This window comes from Scyliorhinus canicula, chromosome 7, assembly GCF_902713615.1.
Source record: "Scyliorhinus canicula chromosome 7, sScyCan1.1, whole genome shotgun sequence".
Taxonomy (NCBI): domain Eukaryota; kingdom Metazoa; phylum Chordata; class Chondrichthyes; order Carcharhiniformes; family Scyliorhinidae; genus Scyliorhinus; species Scyliorhinus canicula.
In genome coordinates this window covers 128906872-128920990 of record NC_052152.1, presented here as the reverse complement: position 1 = coordinate 128920990, position 14119 = coordinate 128906872, and positions in this window count along the sequence as shown.

Genomic DNA, 14119 nt, shown 5'->3' with positions numbered 1-14119 from the left:
ACGTCTACATGATGCATAGCGGCAACTCACAAGTCTCCTCCGACAGCACCTTCCAAGCCTGTAACCGCTACCATCTAGAAGGAGAAAGGCAGCAGACAGATGAGAAAACCACCACCGGCAAGTTCCTCCTCAAGTAACTCACCACCCCAACTTGGGTTCCGTCATTGTCGCTGGGTCAAAATCCGGAAACTCCCTAACAGCACTGTGGATGTACCTACACCACATGGACTGCAGCGGTTCAAGGAGGCAGCTCACCAACACCTTGTGATGGGTAATTACAGTGGGCAATAAATTGCTGGCTTAGCCAGTCACTCGACACCCTGTGAAGGAGTGAACAATCACAAGCCCAGCCGCCTACATTGCTATGTTTCTTTTTGCACTTGCAAATGTAAAATGTTCCCCACGGCAGGCGACCGTCAACACATTCCTGGTGAAACTGTCAGTTGAGAGAGATAGCTCACTTCAATAGAATCCATGAACCTTAACCACTCATTACTGCACACTTCCTCAGATTGTAAACACTAGTTATATTCATGCATGGAAGAAAAAGAGGATTCTCCTGTCTTGGGGAAAGTGCCTTTCACTGAGCAAGAATGTTTCCTTGCAGCTGCTCTGGATCGCAGCTACAAGCTTTGATCCATGTTTTGATGCATGTTTTCATGCCTGCTCAAGGTGTTAGCTGTTTCTGGTTTATATTCATCTTGTTCTCGGGTGTTGATTCACACAGCCGGAATTTTTCGCCCACCCTTTCCTCAGGGAAGTACTGCTGTGGGATCCTTCTCCATGAATGGCTGCAGTCTTGTACTGATGGCAAACCTACCCCCCACCTCCCCCGCCCCGCAATGCTATCTGGTAGGGAATACTAGGTCAGTGACACATACAAAATGAAGACAATAAAGGAGTCCAAGTCAAGATGGTGTGCGACTTTGAGGGAATGGCATTCCAACAACATTGCTGCCCATCCTTACTTTTGCAGGCCTGGTTAGATACTCTTTTTTTGGAAAATATTTTTATTGAATTTTTTCGTTTTATACGCTGTACACTAGACAAAGGTATGTGGATCGGTATAATGACGTAGGCCAGGCCTTTGAGGTTGACCAATTAGAATACAAGTTCCCTGATTAGTGGCCCAATCAGGGAACCCCTTTCTGTGAATATAACAGGGAGTATCGGATCCTCTGCACTCCCGGTGTAGACAGCAGACTGAATGGACATGGTTGTTCAGCTGTTGGGTTTGTAAATAAAAGGAATTCTGGTGACGGGTTTTCTGCCTCCGTGGACTTATTACCGGGGCGACGAGGAAAACGGAACAACCCGAAAAAACCTGCTCGTCAGCAGCTGCCACATATTGCGGGTAAGCCACTGACAGGCAAAATGCCTTTATTCGGAAAGTTGGACTCTTTTGGCCCTGCAGTGGAAGGCTGGACCCAATATGTAGAGCGGATGAAATACTTCTTTAGAGTAATCATATCATTCCAGATTAACGGGTCATTCTGCTGACCGCGTGTGGGCCAGCAGCCTTTGTCATTATGCGCAGTCTCACTTTTCCGGAGGCACTGGACACGAAAACTTTCCAGGAATTCATAGACTTAGTAAAAAGATACTATGACACGAAGCCACCTCTGACCCTGCGAAGGTGCCGGTTTTACTCAGCATTCCGAGACACTCGGGAGTCAGTTACAAACTTTTTAACAAGATTAAGGCAATTAGCAGAGGCTTGCAAATTTGGCCTGACGCTAAATGAGATGCTCCAAGACCGTTTGGTATGTGGAATAAATAATTTAACAATACAGAAACATCTGTTAACAGAAGTCGAGGTGGATTGCAAATTGCAGCTGGCTTTGTCCTTCAAAAAAACAGCAAGCGGAGCGCATGAGTTACAGGGTCCTCCAATGGAGGTAGACGCCCATAACAGTGAAACTGAGTTAAGGGACTACTGCTGGGAGATAAGCAACTGTATAGCCACCCTCAGGAACGATTCGGATACTAAGTTAATCAGGCCCACTCACAGAAGCCCCTCCTAAGCAAGGGAAAATTAGGTCCAGACAGACGACAGCCCCTGCAGCCTTTCGCCCAGCAAAATATTGTTGTTGCCAGAGATCGGAGTCAGAAAGGAGGAATAGAAGCCCCAAACCATCATCTTAGAGAAGGTCACATAGGCCGGGGTACAGGAGAATGCATACCCGACAAGGCCCACCTACCTCCGACAAGGAACAACTAAATTGTGTAACGATGGTGAAATCAAAACCCATTAAATTATCCATTAGGTTGAATGGGCGTCCCACACTGATGGAAGTCGACACTGGAGCAACCGTATCAGTGATAGGGAAAACAGTATTCAATAAAATTCGCACTGGACTCCAACCCTTATTCCTAACCAGGACTTCGGCAAAACTGAAGACATATACAGGGGAACCACAGAGTGTGTTGGGCACAACAATAATAATAATATAATAATAGCTTATTGTCACAAGTAGGCTTCAAGGCACGTAACTGTGGCTTATGGAGAGTGTGATAAACCACTGAACATACATTACATGTATTATGGTACACTGCCATTGTACTCCAGTTATTACAGTAAATCCCGGCCTGCTGGCTCCGCCCAGCAGGCTCTGTATAAAAGTGTACCCTCTCCTGCACAGCCCCCACTCTTGCATCCAGCTGCAGAAGGCTTTACATCTGGCACAATAAAGCCCCAATAGTTCGCCATTCGTCGCGTGGTCATTGATGGTTAATCAATTTATTGTGCTAGAATTTTGAAGATGAACGTCTTACACAAGCCGGATCACCTGGAACTGAACCCACGCGCAGCCGACGCCACAGCGACTTTCGAGCACTGGCTAGCCTGCTTTGAAGGATATCTCGGAGCATCCACCGAAGTCCTCTCAGACCCACAGAAGCTCCAACTACTCTACGCACGGGTGAGCCCACAATTCTTCCTCCTCATTCGGGACGCTCCCACCTACGCGGAGGTGACAGAATTACTGAAAGGACAGTGTATCAGGAATGTAAATCAGGTGTTCGCCAGGCACCTCCTGGCCACGAGACGGCAACTCCCGGGGGAGTCTCAGAACGATTCCCTGCATTCTTTGCGGCTACTTGGCAGAAACTGTAGTTGCCAGGCAGTGTCGGCTGTCCAACACACGGAGCTGCTGATCAGGGATGCCTATGTCGCGGGCATTAAGTCCAACTACATCTGCCAGCGCTTTTTAGAAGGGGGTACACTCGGCCTTACAGAGACAGTACAGCTCGCGAACTCCTTAGAAGTGGCCTCTCGCAACCTGGAGTCCTATACCTCTGACCGGGCGGCACCCTCGTTGGCATTGTGGGCCGCACCATCATCTGACCCGGGTGCTACGCACGCCTGTGCCGCACGGCAGCCAGCTAACTCCGGAGGCCCCAAATGCTACTATTGTGGCCAGAACAAGCACCCCAGCCAACGCTGCCCAGCACGGAGCGCGACCTGCAACGGGTGTGGCAAGAAGGGCCACTTCGTCATCGTTTGCCGGGTCCGATCGGTCACTGCTGTTTCTAGGCCCAGCATCGCTGTCGCAACATCCCCCATGTGTGATACAGGGGCGCCGACATCCTCGCCGCCGCCTACCATGTGCGGCTTGTGGGCCCCGCCATCTTGGATCTTGCCCACCATGTGCGCCCTGTGGGGGCCGGCATCTTCGGTGCCATCTTGGAACGCACCCCAGGACCCCTGCTCGCCTGGCCGTACGCTGGCCGCCGATACCTCCGCCACCGCCGACCAGCCCTCCCACCATCTTCCGCAGCTCGCCTCCATCACCCTCGACCAGTCTCGGCCTTGCAACCTCGCAAAGGCTACAACGACCGTACGGATCACCGGGCACGATACGACCTGCCTCTTTGATTCCAGGAGCACGGAGAGTTTCGTACATCCAGCTACGGTGAGGCGCAGCTCCCTCCCGGTTCTCCCCATGACCCAGAAAATCTCCCTGGCCTCCAGATTCCATTCCGTACAGATCCAGGGGTACTGCGTTGCGACCCTCTCGGAACAGGGCATAGAGTACAGTAACTTCAGACTCTCATCCTCCCCATCTCTGCGCTGCCCTGTTACTGGGTCTCGACTTCCAGTGCCACCTCCAGAGCCTTACCTTGATGTTCGGTGGACCCCTGCCCCCCTCACCATCTGTGGCCTCACGACCCTTAAGGTCAATCCACCCTCGCTCTTGGCGAATCTCGCCCCGGACTGTAAGCCCGTCGCCACGAGGAGAAGACGGTACAGTGCCCAGGACATGGCCTTCATCAGGTCGGAGGTCCAGCAACTTCTGCGGGAGGGGCCAGTAACAGCCCCTGGAGAGCTCAAGTGGTGGTCGTTAAAACTGGGGAGAAGTACCGGATGGTCATCGACTACAGTCAGACGATCAATCGGTACACGCAGCTCGATGCGTACCTCTTCCCTGCATTTCTGACATGGTCAACCAGATTGTGCAGTATTGAGTCTTCTCCACCGTTGACTTGAAATCCGCGTACCACCAGCTCCCTATCCGCCCGGAGGGCCGCCAATACACTGCATTCGAAAGAGATGGCCGCCTCTACTATTTCCTTAGAGTTCCCTTCGACGTCACCAATGGGGTCCTGGTCTTCCAGCGAGAGATGGACCAAATGGTTGACCAGTGCAGGCTGCGGGCCACGTTCCCGTATCTGGATAACGTCACCACCTGCGGCCACAACCAGCAGCACCACGACGCGAAACTCCAGAAATTCCTCCATACCACTAAACTTAACCTTACCTATAATACGGAGAAATGCGTTTTCCGCACAACCCGCTTCGTCATCCTTGGCTACGTTGTGGGAAATGGAGTCCTCGGGCCCGACCCCGACCCCATGCACCCCCTCCTGGAACTCCCCCTCCCTCACTGCCCCAAGGATCTGAAGCAATGCCTGGGATTCTTCTCGTACTTTGCCCAGTGGGTACCTAATTATGCAGACAAGGCCCGCCCACTCATCAAGTCCACCATTTTCCCCCTGACAGCTGATGCCCACCGGGCCTTCAACCACATCAAGGCAGACATTGCCAAAGCCACGATGCACGCAGTCGACGAGTCCCTCCCATTTCAGGTGGAGAGCGACGCATCGGACGTGGCACTGGCCGCCACCCTCAACCAGGCGGGCAGACTTTCTTCTCCCGTACCCTTCATGCCTCCGAAATCCGGCACTCCTCTGTCGAAAAGGAAGCCCAAGCCATTGTGGAAGCTGTGCGACATTGCCGGTATTACCTGGCCGGCAGGTGATTTAATCTCCTCACTGACCAACGGTCGGTTGCCTTCATGTTTAGTAACACACATCGGGGCAAGATTAAGAACGACAAGATTCTGAGGTGGAGGATCGAACTCTCCACCTATAACTACGATATCTTGTATCGCCCTGGGAAGCTCAATAAGCCCCCAGATGCCCTGTCCCGTGATACAGGTGCCAGCGCACAAGTAGACTGACTTTGGACTCTCCACAACAACCTCTGTCACCTGGGGGTCACCCGGTTCTTCCACTTTATCAAGGCCCGCAACCTGCCTTACTCCATCGAGGAGGTCAGGACCGTGACCAGGGACTGCCAGGTCTGCGCGGAGTGCAAACCGCACTTCTACCGGCCGGACAGAGTGCATCTGGTGAAGGCCCCCCATCCCCTTTGAGCGCCTCAGCATCGATTTCAAAGGGACTCTCCCCTCCACTGACCACAACGTGTACTTCCTCAACATCATTGATGAGTACTCCCATTTCTCTTTCGCCATCCCATCCCTGACATGACTTCTGCCACTGATTGATGAGACCATCAATTCACAAGACACGTGATTGGAAGTAAACAGTGGTTTTAATAGTCTTACAACTGAGCCTGCCTGCGACGAGAGGAACTGAGAGCAGGCTTACGACTGCAGTGCTTTATACTTCCGGTTAGTGGGAGGAGCCATGGGTGGAGCCATGGGCGGAGCCAAGGGTGAAGCCAAGTACAAACTTCTCATCTCCCACTATGCGCAGAGCTGTGCAACGGCTCGTATACAGAGTCCACAAGGACACAATACATGTAAGGCAATAAAGTGTGAATTACGAAGTATATAATTCACCACACTGTCATCAAGGCCCTACACAGTCTCTTCACTTTGTTCGGTTTCCCCACCTACATCCACAGTGATCGGGGCTCCTCGTTCATGAGTGATGAGCTGCGTCAGTTCCTGCTCAGCAAAGGCATCGCCTCGAGCAGGACGACCAGCTACAACCCCCGGGGAAACGGACAGGTGGAGAGGGAGAACGCGACAGTTTGGAAGGCCATCCTGCTGGCCCTTCGGTCAAGAAGTCTCCCAGTATCCCGCTGGCAGCAGGTCCTCCCCGAGGTGCTCCACTCCATCCGGTCGCTCCTGTGCACTGCTACCAATGAGACCTATCATGAACGGGTATTTGCCTTCCCAAGGAAGTCCACCTCCAGGGTCTCGCTTCCGGCCTGACTGACAGTTCCTGGTCCCGTCCTCCGGAAGCATGCGAGGAGCCATAAATCAGACCCCCTCATCGAAAAAGTCCTCCTTCTCCATGCAAACCCACAGTATGCCTACGTGGCACACCATGACGGGCGGCAGGACACAGTCTCCCTCCAAGACCTGGCAGCCGCTGATTCCCCATCCATCCCCGACCTGGTACCGTCTCCTCCTCCTCGGGTGGCGACCACTGCCACCCCCGTCCCTGCGCCATTCACCCCTCCACCAGCGAATATCACCGCCACCCCTGCCCTAGCGGCGCCTGTCCCCCCACTGACTCAACTCCTGGGTGAGAAGGAGAGGACAACACGCTCCCGGAGTCGCAGGTACTCACATCGGTGCTCACACAACAGCCGGGCCTGAGGCGATCGGGGCAGAAGGTCAAAGCCCCCGACAGACTCGACCTGTAACTTCACTTCACCCCCGCTGGACTCTTTTTTAAACAGGGGGTGAATGTGGTAAACCACTGAATGTACATTATATGTATTATGGTACACTGCCATTGTACTCCAGTTATTACGGTAAATCCCGGCCTGATGGCTCCGCCCAGTAGGCTCTGTATAAGTGTACGCTCTCCTGCACAGCCCCTATTATTGGGTTCAGCTGTAGGGGGCTTTGCATCTCGCACAATAAATCCACAATAGTTCACCATTCGTCGCGTGGTTATTGATGGTACATCAGAGAGCAACTGGTTAAGCTGCCTTTAATGGTAGTGAAAGGTGTGGGGCCAAACGTATTGGGACGAAACTGGCTAAAAGACATCCAGCTGGATTGGGTAAACATTTTCCAGCTGGAAAATGGCTGCCTGAGTGAACTCCTGTGCAAATACCCAGAGGTTTTCCGAGACGGGCTCGGAACAATAAAGGGAGCAAAGGCGACATTGCATGTAGATCCAGAGGCAGTACAACATTCTACAAGGCCTGACCAGTACCCTTCTGGGCTGGTTTAGCACAGGGCTAAAGAGCTGGCTTTTAAAGCAGACCAAGGCAGGCCAGCAGCACAGTTCAATTCCCGTACCAGCCTCCCCGAACAGGCGCCGGAATGTGGTGACTAGGGGCTTTTCACAGTAACTTCATTTGAAGCCTATTTGTGACAATAAGCGATTTTCATTTCATTTTCATTTCATTTTTCATTTCATTTTTTCATTTCACATGAAGGCAGAAAGTCGATATGGAAATAAAATGATTGGAGCGTGAGGGAATAATAAAACCGGTCCAGTTTGCAGAGTGAGCGGCACCCGTGGTACCTATCCTTCAGCCGGACGGCTCGGTCAGCCTTTGTGGAGATTTCAAACAAACGATTAATCGCTAAGCACAACTGGACAAAGACCCAATTCTCCGGATTGAGGATTTGTAGGCAAATCTGGCTGGAGGACTCCTTTTCTCAAAGCTGGATATGAGCCACGCATATCTGCAGCTGAAGCTGGATGAGTATAAACACCCTGAAGGACCTTTTTCAGTATACAAATTACCCTTTGGGGTATCATCAGTTTATGCGATATTCCAGAGTACAATGGAGAATATATTGCAAGGGCTACCACAAGTCGCCATTTACCTGGACAACGTCCTCATTACAGGAAAAACAAAGGCAGAACACCTGCAAAACGTGCAGGAAGTCCTTAGGAGGTTTTCCGCAGCAGGCGTGCGCCTAAAGAGGGAGAAATGTGTTTTCCTAGCACCTCAAGTAACCTATCTGAGGTACAAGGTTCATAAATCAGGGCTACACCCTTTGGAGGATCGGGTGAGGGCAATTAAAGATGCCCCGGCCCCCACCACAATCCAGTAGTTAAGGTCTTTTTTAGGACTGGTGACATATTATGTAAAGTTCATACAGAACAGAGCTTCCATCTTGGACCCCCTACACCAATTACAAAAAGAGGGACAAGCTTGGGAGTGGTCCGCTCGCCAAGACAGGGCTTTCAAGAACCTTTCAAGAACACCACGACCCCAGGAAAGAGTTGGTGCTCACGTGCGACGCGTCTCCATATGGCGTTGGTGCAGTTTTGGCACACAGAGGGCAAAAAGGACAGGAACGACCTGTAGCGTTTGCTTCCAGAACGCTGGCAGCAGCAGAACGAAAGTACGCCCAAATCGCAAAGGAAGGACTGGCTATGATCTTCGTGGTGAAGAAATTTCACCAGTACTTGTACAGGTGGAAATTCACGATAATTACAGACCACAAGCCATTGTTGGGTTTGTTGAAAGAAGACAAAGCAATACCACCAATAGCTTTGGCCTGGATCCAACGCTGGCGTGCCAGTATCGACTGGAGCATCGGCCAGGAACCCGGATGGCAAACACCATGCACTAAGCAGGCTGCCATTACCGGACATCAGTACCCACAATAGAGGAAACGGTACTGGCGTTACATTTGGGGCAGCACGGTGGCACACGGGGCAGCACAGTAGCACAAGTGACTAACACTGTGGCTTCACAGCGCCAGGGTCCCAGGTTCGATTCCCCGCTGGGTCACTGGCTATGCAGAGTCTGCACGTCCTCCCTGTGTGTGCGTGGGTTTCCTCCGGGTGCTCCGGTTTCCCCCCACAGCCCAAAGATGTGCAGGTTAGGTGGATTGGCCATGCTAAATTTCCCGTAGTTTCCAAAAAGGTTAGGAAGGGTTCTTGGGTTACGGGGATAGGGTGGAAGCGAAGGCTTAAGTGGGTCGGTGCAGACTTGATGGGCCAAATGGCCTCCTTCTGCACTGTATGCTCTGTGTTCTATTTCCTGGACACCCTTCCAGTGGCCGCAGAAAACATTCGTTTATGGACCCAAAGGGACCGGTTTTATCAAAAATAAAATACACGGTGCAAACTGGGGAGATGGAAAGACCGGTCCAGGCGGAACTCCACCCTTACTGGAGAATAACAGAGTGGAAGACAGGATCCTGCTATGGGGGGCTCGAGTAATAGTTCCAAGTCAAGGCCGTCGGGGCAATGGGCTGAACTACATCATGGGCACCCTGGAGTCTCAAAATGAAGATGCTGGCCAGAAGCTATGTCTGGTGGCCGGGCCTGGACACAGAAATAGCGGCATTGGTGTTGGTGTTGGCATTGGTAGGTCGGTGCCAAGAATGCCAACAAAGGCAGAAGGTGCCAATGGCAGTCCCGCTGCACCCGTGGGAATGGTCAGGTAGACCATGGTCGCGACGTCATGTCGATTTTGCGGGCCCGTTTATGGGTTCAATGTTTTTTATAATATTAGACACACATTCCAAATAGCTGGACGTCTACAAAATGAATTCTGCAAATTCAACAACTACCATGGGAAAATTCCGCACCTCGTTCGTGACTCATGGTATCCCGGAGGTGTTAGTTTCGGATAATTTATTGGTTTTCACCAGTTTTCACCACTTCACAAAATTTATGAAGCCAAATGGCTTTCGGCACATAAGGCCGGCACCATACTCCCTGGCGTTGAATGGTTTGGCGCAGAGAGCCGTCCAGACCTTAAACGTCGGGTTGAAGAAACAGTCAGCAGCATCATTGGAAACCAAACTGTCCCGCTGGCTATTTGACGACAGAACAACCCCACGTGCCAAAACGGGAATAGCACCAGTGGAGCTACTCATGGGCAGACGACTCCGAACCCGGCAGAGCCTACTATTCCTGAATTTAGGTGACAGAATAGAGGGGCACCAAGAGGCCCAATGCAGGGGCCACAACAACACTCACTGAGAAAGGCAGTTCAACACGGTGTGGGGCCTCACGGTAGCATGGTGGTTAGCATCAATGCTTCACAGCTCCAGGGTCCCAGGTTCGATTCCCGGCTGGGTCACTGTCTGTGTGGAGTCTGCACGTCCTCCCCGTGTGTGCGTGGGTTTCCTCCGGGTGCTCCGGTTTCCTCCCACAGTCCAAAGATGTGCGGGTTAGGTGGATTGGCCATGCTAAATTGCCCGTAGTGTAAGGTTAATGGGGGGATTGTTGGGTTACGGGTATACGGGTTACGTGGGTTTAAGTAGGGTGATCATTGCTCGGCACAACATCGAGGGCCGAAGGGCCTGTTCTGTGCTGTACTGTTCTAATTCTAATTCTAACACGGGTGAAAATGCATGGGTCAGAAATTATGCGAATGGCCCCACATGGGTAGCAGGAACAGTCCAGGCCAGGACAGGGCCTGTGCCGTATGAGATACTTAGAACATAGAACATAGAACAGTACAGCACAGAACAGAACAGGCCCTTCGGCCCTCGATGTTGTGCCGAGCAATGATCACCCTACTCAAACCCACGTATCCACCCTATACCCGTAACCCAACAACACCCCCTCCCTAACCTTTTTAGGACACTACGGGCAATTTAGCATGGCCAATCCACCTAACCCGCACATCTTTGGACTGTGGGAGGAAACCGGAGCACCCGGAGAAACCCACGCACACACGGGGAGGACGTGCAGACTCCGCACAGACAGTGACCCAGCCGGGAATCGAACCTGGGACCCTGGAGCTGTGAAGCATTTATGCTAACCACCATGCTACCGTGCTGCCCTTATTCTTATTTATACTTGTGGGAAAACATGTAATAAGTGAAGTTGGCTAGTGTAGACTTGAGAGATGAACAGACACTTCCAACACTGATGAAGGGTCAACTCAATTTTATTAACTACTTCTAACTAACTAACACACGATGACTGTGGGTCTAAATGATGCTAACTTAAACTAGAGACCTAAGCTTTGTCCGTACCAGTTGATTCTCTCAGCACGTGTTGTCAGTCCGTGCTGGGCTGGATGAGTTCTTGTTACACTCAGAGGCAGCACCCAGAATGAGCAGGAACCTTGGTGCCCTCTGCCTTTATAGTGTGTGTATTCTAATTGGTGATTGGCTGCGGTGTTTGTACATGTTGATTGGTCCCTGTGTGTGTCCATCAGTGTGTGTCTGCACCATGATATACTGGTGTATATTATGACAATAAGGAAACACCTGGACCAGGTGCGGGCCTCAGATTTATTTCCTCCTTCGGAGCTGACTCAGGCCAGCATACCAAGGACCGTGGAGAGTCCTTCCCGATAAACTATTCACGCGCCTCCAACACCACTGGTGAGGACAACTGACTCGGATATGGACATCATGGATGATGCTGCAGCTGTACCCCTGCTGCCGGAGGAAAGGGGCAAACCGCCCCTCAGGCACTCACAACGGAAAAGACGGGCGCCTAGCTGTTATACCCACCCCCCGCGTCGGAGGCCGAAGTAGAGGAGACGTACCCAGCGCAAAACGAAGCAGGAGACCCATGAGTCACGAGGACCAAGGGCGCTCCTCGGACTTTGGGGGGGAGGGGCGTAATGACTTAGGCCAGGCCTTTGAGATTGGCCAATGAATGGCCATGGTTGTTTGTAAATAAAAGGAATTCTGGTGACGGCACTTCTGCCTCCGTGTACCTATTACAATCATGGACAATCAATCTTGACGCCAAAATCGTGGCCGGCACCCCGTTTCATGCCAAATCTCGATTCTGCGGTATCTCGACTATGGCGTCAATATGTCCCACTCCGCACGTACAGTAAATGCCATTCACATATTATTAGCGGGGCTGAGCAGGTATTTTCCACGATCTTCGCCTCCACAGGGGGGTATTCAAGACGGTGAGGTTCACTTGTACTCTTACAAATAGGGAAAAAGGCGTTGCAGCTGATGGGGGGAGAGAGTGGAGGTAGGACACGCAGAGGTGCGACCGTGGGCTGCCGGTCCTGACACAGGCCAGGCTGGCTGGGGTGGGTGGGTGACTAGGGTAAGGACAGTGGGGCCGGGGTATCCCCCACGGGACTGGGGCATCCAGGCACGGACCGCCAATGCCATGGCCTGTAGGCAACCGTCTTGCTGCGCACCACATACCGTCCATCGTGGCCCGTGGTTCTGTAGAGTGCCACTGGCCGTATGGGTGCCTCCACCACCCTGCACCCACCCTCCGACATAACCACCCTCCGACAGTGCATCACGGGCCCGTCCAAGGACAATGACAATAGCAGCCCCTACAGGGGGCTGCTGGGCGGGGACCACGAAGCGTACAGCTGGCATCGGTATTGTCAGCTGATGGTAGCATGGGCAGCATGGTAGCATAGTGGTTAGCACAATTGCTTCACAGTTCCAGGATCCTAGGTTCGATTCCCGACTGGGTCACTGCCTGTGCGGAGTCTGCACGTTCTCCCCGTGTGTGCGTGGGTTTGCTCCGGGTGCTCCGGTTTCCTCCCACAGTCCAAAGATGTGTGGGTTAGGTGGATTGGCCATGCTAAATTGCCCGTAGTGTCCTAAAAAGGTTAAGTGGGGGTTGCTGCGTTGCGGGGATAGGGTAGATACGTGGGCTTGAGTGGGTTGCTCTTTGTAAGGGCTGGTGCAGACTCGATGGGCCGAATGGCTTCCTTCTGCACTGTAAATTCTATGATTCATAATTCAACGGTACTTCTGGCAGCAAAGATGGGCGCCAGAGACAGAGGCCCCCATGGCGCCAGAGACAGAGGCCCCCATGGCGCCAGAGACAGAGGCCCCCATGGCGCCAGAGACAGAGGCCCCCATGGCGCCAGAGACAGAGGCCCCCATGGCGCCAGGCACCGACAGGGCCAGCGGTGCGGAGATGGGGGAGGGGGACATGAGGGGGCAGGGTCTGCAGTGCAAATCGGGGCCACCATGTAGCCCATTGGACTTGGTCGGGATGGGGGCACCAAGCAAACATGTCTGACTTTCGCTCTCTGCAGACATTGGATATTGGAATACAACCAGCAATAGTAGATTTCCTCTTAGTCAGCGCAGCCCTGGGAGATGCACTGAGGTTGTACGAGCTGGAACTGTTTGAGAAGGAGAATCATGAGCAGCAGAGTGTGCCCCAGATGAACAAGAGGCAGCTGGTGAGGATGGAAAGCTGGCCACCCAACAGGCTAAGGAGGAGGTTAGAAGGAGGGACCACATGAGGCCTCATGTGTACGGGCAATGCCTGTCATTTGATGACCTACCGGACTGGGCATACGATCGAAGACTCAGGCTGATCAGGTGAACAGTGCGACATATCAGCCAGATCATGGCGCACCTGGCACCGCCGAGACATGGGGGAGGACAACCGTTCCCGGTGGCCTTCAAGGTAATGGTCACCCAGAACGTTTATGCCACGGAATCCTTCCACGCACCGAGTGGGGACGTGCCTGGGATCTCGCAGACCTCTGTGCACGAGTGCATCCACGTCGTCACGGAGACCCTCTATGCCGAGTCAGCACAATACATCCATTTCAATGTGGAGCGAGTCCACCAGGAAGCCTGGCCAGCGAGGATCGTTGCCATCGCGAGATGCCCCAGGTCCAGGGGGTGGTCGATGGGATGCATGTCCCCCACGAGCACCTGCAAATGACAGGCCAGTCTTCATGAACCGAAAGAGGTTCCACTCGATCAATGTGCAGTTGGTGTGTAACCATCAGATGCACATCATACATGTCTGCACCCGATACCCGGGCAGTGTGCACGACGTCTTCATCCTGGCAAACTTGACAGTTCCTGACCTCTTCAAGGTGCCCAGCAGGCTGGGGAGTTGGCCCCTGGGTAACAGGGATTATCCGCTGCAGTTGTGGCTGATGTCACATATCCGGGGCCACAAATCGCCACAGTGACCCGCTGCAACGACGACCATGCCACCACCAGAGGCATGATTGAGC